The 9,525-nt window shown below is 40.7% G+C and overlaps 1 long non-coding RNA gene across 1 annotated transcript; it reads left to right on the top strand.

Annotated features, from left to right (window-relative positions):
• Positions 1–655: 655 nt before the first annotated feature.
• Positions 656–6,529, top strand: LOC115402766 (uncharacterized). The gene is made up of 3 exons (XR_003933159.1): positions 656–763; positions 5,592–5,753; positions 6,403–6,529. It is a non-coding gene; the product is annotated as an uncharacterized LOC115402766 (long non-coding RNA).
• Positions 6,530–9,525: the final 2,996 nt, after the last annotated feature.

The raw sequence follows: 9,525 nt of genomic DNA, 5'->3' as shown, positions 1-9,525 counted from the left end.
AAATTTATTACCAAGAAGCACTGTGACAAATAAAAAAGTCATAAATGAAAATCTATACTGCGTTGTCATGAATTCATCACTTCTATTACCTGCCCAAGCCCTCTGCGCTTCTATCACCGCCTCTTCTAATTATCCAGACTGAAGGACGTACAGTACGTATACAAGGATCGTCACATAAAACCCACAAGTTCCAAATTAAAAGCTCTCCTAATTAGTTGGGTTTCACCAGAATGTGTCATCAAAATGTCAGAAGCCTCACTTGAAGCGCATCCCACCAAGGCTCCCGACGTGTCGTACAAGTAAAATTCACGTTTCTCTGACAGTACACCGCCGACGAAGCGCGGTAAAGAGAAAGTATATAGAAGAAGGTGTGTTTTTATAATAAATCACCTGTGCGAGGAAGATGAGAGCCATACGGGCAAGTGTGACCATTTGGACAGTGACACGAGTGTATTTTTTTTTTTTTAATGCGGATGCGCACGTGCTTTCAGGTTGGAGATGGGCTGAGATTCCCATGACCTCCTACAGCAGCGGGGACCTTATCTCTGGAGGGTCAATTACCATTCGCTTTTTGCTTGATCTTGTTTGTTTAACTTGACACAGTGAAGAAAGGCCTGACATTGACCAGAATCCTCTGCATTAATGTGTTCCATGTTCTGCATTCATCACTGTCACCGAGCCGGAGAGGAGAGCTGGCGTCACGGGAGGACAGCGCAGAGCGTGTATTTGTGTCTGGCGGAGACAGTGTGTGTGAGCAGGAAAAGTAAGATGAAAAATAATTGATTTCTTCTCTCTAAAAGGAACACTTGCATCATGTCTTATTCTCTTTTCACATTCCCCACTGCCTACTTCTTCTGTAAGCTCAATTAGGACTTCAAAATATTTATGACTATGGCTGTATTTTTATATAAACCATGAGAACATCAGCAATAACAGCTAGCAAATAAAACAAGGTTGCTTGGGAAAAAAAAAAGTGCTGAAATCTCTGTGAGTGAGTTAAATACAGACTAATATTGGCACCTCATATCAAAAAATGATGAAGGGATTCTTATGAATATGTCTCTTCAGTATTTGCTGTTGCTGAAATGTGTTTAATCTGGAAATTGTGCTGATGGAGGCTCCCACACGAGCCCCTACAGTAAACTCACATCTCAATTAGCAGAGCGGCGGGGCTCACGTGGAGAGACCCGTCACCGGCTGAGCCTCTGCTTACAGCCAATCCATATGTTTCCTATCAAAGTGAAGTGAACTAACGACACGGCCAAACTATAGAAGCAAACCCCAGCCGACTGGGACAAGCAGTGACTGAATGATTCCACTAAAAATGGGTTAAATACACTGAGAAGCTGCCTACTTGGAGCTGGACATAAAACTTTTGTCTAATATAAATATCAATATCAATATCTGTCTAATATATTGTTAACTTGAGGGAAAAAAGGAGATATCTCAATGAGGAGACAGTCACACATAAAAACAACGTGGATTTGCTTTTCCAGTCAACATCTGGAGCGTCGTCACTGATCCTGCCTGTAAGACCCGGAGTCTGAGTGTCATGGTTACTGAGCTAAAAGAGGATCAGCGGCGCAGCGCCTCGATTAAAGAGGAGAAATCTAAAACGTCTTCTCATAAAGGAACAGCGGAGGAACGCCCACTGCTAATAATCAGACAGCAGTCTGTTCACACACACACACACACACACACCCTGTAAGGTTTTATGAACATCCGTGGTTAATCAAACCTTTGATTTCTTTTAAATAAATGTATAGAACCTTTTCATGTACCTGTCAAAGGACTAAAGAGGAACATCTGTAAGTGGTCCCCAGAGACCGCTATAGGACTTTGCATTCAAGTGGTATGGAATGAAGGAAATCCATGTGTATTTGCACAAATCTCAGTTTTTACATTTGTTAGATGGAAGACCTGCTTGAATAGGAGTCAAGATTTCTAAGGCATTCATATCATTAAGTTTTCTGAGAAAAAATACATAATTTTGATTATTGGTAATGACATTTACAAGCCAGGGCTAAAAATGATTTAAAATGCAGGTAACATGAAGTACACAAGAAGACATTTGGTTTTTGTACCGTAAATTAATTAAAAATCAAATGGAAAAAAAGAAAATACTTATTACTGAAATATTTATATAGGTTCATTCGAAGCATCTTGCTTACTTTAAATTGTTTGATGTTCAACAAATTGACAAAGTTTCCAGGTTTAACTGAAGTTTAACTGAAAAAATGGAAACCTACATGATCTTATGAATGTCACGAGGATTGCTTTAACGTAGTAACAGTAGCAGTCCCAGTTCACAAGTCGTCATAAAGGTGCAGAGCCGTGTGCGCGGACAATAATCAGATCTCCACTTGGGCTCCACGTGACGTACCGAGGAGAGAATGACAGGAAGGGTGAGGCCTCAACTAAGCTCTGCTTAATCACGCTGCATCAAAAGTACAACTAGGTAAAGCGCCAATAATAGAGCAACGCAAACAGGACTCCTACCAGAAATAGCAGGATCAAAACAATGCCTATTTTGTGCTCACGCAAGCAGCGTGAATGGCTTTTGTGTGGCGCACATTACCGCATTCTCAGTGTAGCAACCGTGCTGAGCAAATCTCAGTAATTAACCTATGGTAATGACAAAAGCCAATTTATGGCTCTTAAAGATCAAATGTATCTGGGTTAATGTGAGGTCAATCTAATGCATGTGCGGGAATACCGGAGCTGGAATTGAAGGAGCTGATTGGGAAGAGAGGCAGTCTGCTGGGATTACCGGCAGCGTCAGAAACATCCATCCCAAATAGACAAGGATACATTCCATGTTGTCAGATTTCATTTCAAGCAGTAGCAGCATATGCTGTGAAGGCTTTTGTACATGAAGCCACTGGTTGTTGCAAGATGGGGAGAGTGAATCAGAAGGAAGATTAAAAAAAAAAAAGAAAAAGAGGAGAAGATGTACTGCAGGAACCTGTCTGTGCAAACCGTAATTGAGAATAAGCCCGAACTATCTTTTCCCAAGAAGAACATTGTGGATATTTGACTTTTTAAACATTTCTCACATTCAAAAATTTGCTCTTTTAAGAAAATGAATCCTTCAGTAAAATGAAAGGAGTGCTAAAACAGACTGTTCCGATCTGACTGTTAACACTGTACTATTTGCTGGAGCTGACAGTCAGCAAAAACAGAGAACTTACTGAACAGACTGTCAGTCCGTCACTCAGAGAGAGACAGACATCAAACTTGATTCATACCTGATTTAATTAATAACATACAGTATCTAAAATAGAGTTGAACACTGGAATTGGGAGAACATGCAAACTCTGAGATGCCCCCGAAGGAAATCAAGTGAAACTATAATATAGAAACTATATAAAATCAATTATGAAACAAATTCAAATTCCTGTGAATAATGTGTACGTTACAATTGTAAAAATAATATTGCATAATCTCTTTATGCATAATTAACTTTGATATTTACAAATTAAAAAAATAATAACGTAGAAGTAAATTAAAAAAGATAATTCAAAGCAGAGATATTTGTATATCTGTTTGGACAGTTATTAAGAATTGTAATAAGAAACATCTCAAGAAATATTAAGATAGGCAATAGACAAGTGATCTTTTTGGTATTATTACCTGTTTAGTTTTGTGATTTATGTAGAGCAAACTGAACTGAAAGTGAGCCAAAAGGCCAGTAAAAAAAAACCACCAGAGCAGTGGCAGAAACTACACAATGCGATAAGGCAGGAGCAGCCAGCGCTGTGGTCAAAGACCTGGTAAGTGGCTCACAGGGTCTGTTCTAAAAATAGTTCTCGGTAAAAACAACATAATTTTAACCCACAAAGTTTGTAACAAGTTGACCTTTGTATCACCTTGGTAGCCCTGAAATACTTTAAAGAAGACTGACGACACCTGAGTCATGATAACAGGTCTTCTAAAACCTCAAAACAGCAATGGTTCATTCAATCAGTCATCAAATCAACTCGAACTTCTCCAGCTATCGCGATCATTCCGGGGAACGCGCCTCTTTCGGTGGCGGCCAGATTTTGGACCACCTGGACACAGTGACACACAAAACAGACATTAGTTATTCAGCCAGACTCCAAACAGAGCCCGCTGACAGATCATGGCTCCTGGGGAGTTATGCTGCATTTAAATAGCACCTTTTGATATTAGATCAATACGCCGGATTAACAGTCAAGTCACTCATGGGCAGATGCTGCGGGGAGACAGCATGCTTTGACTGTGATACATTATGTGCCAGAACTAAACAAAGAAGTTATTTCAATTCCAATGGTTTTGTTACTTTTTTTCACAAAAGGTCAAGCGCTGTCAAAAATATCAGCATATTGACCTTTTTAAACATTCCAGAAACATTGGGATCATAGATTATGCTTTCTTCCCCTCTTTCTCACTAACAAAGGGTTAAAACTCATTCACACTAAAGTCGCAGGGGGCTGCAACTCTCCGCGCTTGTCATTTGCAGGTCATTGTACAGTTTATTTGAAGGCTAACATGGCATGGACCGTCCCGGCGATCTGTGTGTATTGTCAGGATGGCCGAGACGCCGCGCGGCGATGACAGCAGCAGCCTCTGTTACTGCTCCAGCAGATCGCTTCACACACTGGTGGCTCGGGCGCGCACACGTCAACGCCCACGCGCACGTCCCCATTCATGTTTGTGTCCACGCTCAAAAGTTTGGCAAACAGTCTTGTCTTTTTGGACTTTTTGATTTTCTTTGCCTCTAAAACCAATGAAATGGCTGTGAAATTTTATGAGCAATCACTTATTTGGCTGAATGATAGTTGTATAATGTTGTTTTATGTCTTGTGTGGTGTTAGCATGGTCAGGTGGTTAGCACTGATTATCCCTGTTTCAATGCTTCTCACTGTGTAAAAATGACATTTTCCAGATTATAAATCTTTTTTTGTTCATAAAACTTTAGTTTTTTTGTTGCTGTTGTTGCTGTTTGGCTAGTCATGCAACTTCAGAAGCATTTTTAAATAACAAAATACTAGCAGATTCCATCTGGGACCACTAGGTGTCACTGTATTACAACAAAATGCTAAATGTATTATAACAAAATGTCACCTAAAAGAAGACCGTACACAATAAATACAAGAAAAATACGAAATATGCTGCAGAAAACAGAAAGAGTAGCAAAAGAAGTTGTAATGTTTGAAGAAACACGTGACGGAGTTGTGAAAGGCAGAGAAATTGTTTTGATGACAAAATCAAAATCGGAATCGTTTCCGACAATAGAACAATAGAAGAGCTGGAGGAAGACATTCATAGATAAATCTGGAGCAGCAGGTGATGACTAAGGTTTATCGATGCTACAGTTACATCAGTGTACAGAAAAATAAATACAACATGGATTTTTTTTCTCTTCATGAAGATTTTGTTGCTTTTTTTTTTTTTACTTATACTCTGGGTTGACTAATGGTGTGTAAAATGTAGTTAATTGTTCCTAATGAAAAAGGTGCGTTTTAAATGCACTGCATTGGGCAGTTTCCTAAATCTGCTCTTAATTTATGGAAGTGTCATGTATTTTTTTTTTTTCCAATTTTAATTAGCATATTTAATTTTGACAGCCTAAGAGAGCAGGCGAAGCCTCGGGCCTTCCCTGTGATCTCTGCCGCCCTTCCACGAGGGTCCCACACCCCGGGTCAGAAACCACTGATACAGCTCATTCCTCTTCCCTTTATTGATGTCCAACGACGACTGAAACCACATCCCTGACACACACTACCGCAGTGAGTAACATGACTCCTCCTCTGTGACGACTGCGTCCGCAAGACTGTTTTTCTGACACAAAATAATACACTATTGATTTCGGCTTGGGAAGCATTTCCTGAAAACCACAACGCCAACTCGTTTAGGAAGCAGCATTAAAAAAATAGATTTTGGACTGTTGAACTGTAAGAGTCATAAGTGAGGATGAATGCCACAGGAACTAGTAAAAGATGGATAACCGCACTGTTTGCGATTTGGATCCTAAAAGACTATTAAATACTGGCTGATATCACTAAGTTTGATATAGTCAACACATTTATTGACTGTGGTCATGAGTTCATTACATAAGGGTCCGTTATTGGAAAAGGACTCAGTTGCTTTGCAGGAGAGGAAATTGACCAAACACCTCTGTGGGAATTGATAAGATGAAAAAAATTGAAACACACACACACGTGATATATATATGTATAATGTTATACACACATTTTGTGCCTCTGTTTGAGATGCATGGAGGCATTTATACAGTATATCTATATGTGTGGATGCGTGTATTGTATGCATACATTTATATATTTGATTTATACAAGTTAAAAAATGGATCTAATTTTTCATTATTCGTCACCATGTCTCCTCGGATGTTCACCGGTTCCTCTGCGCTGCTGTCAGCAGCGTTCCGTCTGCTGTTGTGCGAGTGTCCTTGGAGCTGGGCTTTCTGACCTCGGGACCCCGAACACTTGAGGGTGCGAGAAATCACCTCTCCTGTCTTCGAGAAAGACGCGCACGGACAGTCACGCCGGCAAACACGAGCGTGCCGACACCTACGGTTTGAAAACACACATGCATCCTGCAGATATATATATATTCGCCGTACGCGCCTCCATATGGAAACAAGCACACTCTCGTCTGTTCCCTTTTCGCCGCCACTGCAGGAAAATAAAGGGGCTCCAGCTGCTCCCTCTCAACAACCTTCTTTTTTCTTATATCGCCGTGACATATAAATGATTAAATATTAATACGCTATTGTGTATTGATTGAAAAAATACCTGCCACTATAATGGGCCGGTTGATATTTCTGAATAAAACAATGACAAACTCGTTACCAAAGGGCATTTTTTAAACATTCATGACAAGTGAGTAGCTGTGGAGCAGAAGGTCTCACATGGACAATAAAAAGCATGTAGATGAAGACAGCGCCCGATTATAGTTGTTTGAAATGAAAGTTATGCATGATAAACAAAGTCTCTGGAGCTGAATTAACCTTGGAAGACCTGGCACCACCGGTTTAACAGTGCAATTGATTATTTTGATGGGTGAAAAGGTTCAGCCGACACTTCTCCTGAATGCTTACATATCAGTCCGGTGAAAGTTCCTCCTGAACGGACACAAGTAGAAGAATTTTAATGTAAATTATTAAAGTGAACAAAAGGGAGAATTCCCTTTGCATAAGAAGGCTGAGGGGCTGGACTGGAAATATTCGCAGGGGGGGAAAAAAAAAAGTTTTTCATTCTTTAATTCCAGAGGCACAGCGAGCTGCACTGATGCCTCCTTTGTTCGGCTGACTCATGGTTGGGGAATGGAACTGTTGTGTGGTGTGGAAAGATTTTCACCACAACACCAGAAGAAGAGTCCTCTTCAGGCGACAGGAGAGAAACAAAGAGAGCCTTCAAACGCGCCAGTGCAGGCATCAGCGGCGGCGGCGGAGTCCACTCGAGTCAGACTGAGACGAGTGGAGAGGAGATGGACTGCGAGACTGGTGTGACTCCGAGACGCCATGGAGAACCTTCTCCCTCCAGGGACGGACTGGAGGAGATACTGGCTGTCCACTGCGGGGGCCAGCAGGTCCTCTGAGGTGTCACCTCCACACAATGTGACAAACCCCTCTGGCGTGACCCCTCTTCACACTCACCCATCCCCTTTCTTCCATGTTCTTAGACAAATGAGTGAAGACCCCAGCCCGGGCACGACCACAGGCAAGGACGGAGCCCGCGTGGACTCCACCAGTCACGGCTTCTCGCTCCATCACTTCACACTTAAACCCCCCCCCTCACACACACACACACACACACTCCGCTTCGTCCCCTGCCTCCATTCTTTTATTTTTCTTTAAGGCTTCAGGCTCTCTCTGCTCATTTTGTGACTATAGGACTTTTACCAGGGTCTCGCCCAGACATACGCCACATGTCAGCCTGCCGTCTGTGGCCATGCGGCCTGAAGCCAGATGTAGTCTCAGGCTTGATCTGCAGAACCACTCTGACACATCCCCAACAACCCCTTCTCTGTCTTTCTCTTTATCCTTCATCTCTGAGAACAGACATATCAATACCAACCCTTTTCTTGAGTAACAGCAATACTATTCAGGAATAAAACCCAAGATATGCCTAATTCTAACAACAGAAGTTGGATATTATATTAAGTGCAAGTAATGACAAGTTTCTTACCATTAAAATGATTTTTATGATTTGTTAGCAGGAAGTTTAGTCAAATTCTTTGCGATCTGGTACTCAGGACCCAGACGTCCTAAGATGACAGCATATTTCAATCTGTTAGATAATAATAGAATAGAATAGAATAGAATAGAATAGAACAGAATAGAATACCTCAAAATGTTTTCATTTGTTTCTCTGCAGGCCAATACTGGCAAAAGCATATCAGTGTTCAAGATTTCTTCAGCCTTCAGTATGAATGCTTGAAAAAAATCCACCACCTTCACAGTGAGACTTCAGTACTGATCCCACACTGAAACCTGTAAAGCTGCGTTACGCTGCTGCATCATTTCTTGGCTCGGGAGTCAGTGTTGTGTTTTGTCTGTTCTTCCCAACAAAAAAAAAAAAAAAAAAAAAAAAAAAAAAAAAAAATCCAGCGTAACCACTTAGGATTGGGATCCTTTGGATTTATTCAATAAATGCAGTTCATGTTCTTTTGTTATTTTTCTATTGCAGTGTCTTCCCATGGGCTGAACTGGACCCTCCGGTGAGCTGGTTTATGTGTTTGACATTCCAACAAAATATGTTTGACATCTTTGCCTTAGAAGAACTATGAAAAAACAAAACAAAACAAGTTTTGAGTTGAATTGGCAGGATTTCATGGAAACTGAAGTAAAGATTTTTGAGACACAATAACCCGAACAATCCCCCCCCAACAAAACAAACAAAACAAAAAAAAAAGGAATAAAACATCCTATGTTTGTGCTGTACCCATTTGGAGGGGTCATTACACATCCGACAAGGGAATTTCTATTTTCTGTGAGAGCATATTTGTCCAAAAGTAGGCAAAGGATTAGTGCAGGTAAATAAAGTCATAAAATTGCACGAATGTAGAACTAAAAAATTCTTCTTAAGTGTTTCTAAAATCGTGCTCAGTTACTTTCCATCCACGGGCTCAAATTGTGCCTTTCTGCTCATCACTCAGTCTGATGAATCCATTTGTCTTACAATCTTTTCCCAGCGTTTCACTGTAGATCAAATGGATTCAATCAGCTGACTTTTTCACAGTTTTTTTCCTCGAGTGCAGAGAGAGCAGAGCTAATATTGAGGAATGCAAAAAAAAAAAAAAAAAAAAAAAAACCCACCCTCATGGACTAATCTTGTGCTGAGTACAGCCATGATAATGATGATGGATTAGAAATACAGCAGTGTATTGGGATTACAGTGCTATTAACTGGCCAGGGAAAGAGGATGAGGAGGCTGACCAGTATCAAGCTAATCAATCAAATAATCGGGACAAGCCCTTGTCTACTAGAAACAATTAGACCACTTCTCCAAAATCAATAACCCTGCATTCTGTTTAGATACC

This window comes from Salarias fasciatus, chromosome 16, assembly GCF_902148845.1.
Source record: "Salarias fasciatus chromosome 16, fSalaFa1.1, whole genome shotgun sequence".
NCBI lineage: Eukaryota > Metazoa > Chordata > Actinopteri > Blenniiformes > Blenniidae > Salarias > Salarias fasciatus.
The sequence above is the reverse complement of the archived record's forward strand: the minus strand, read 5'-3'. Positions and strand labels throughout refer to the sequence as shown.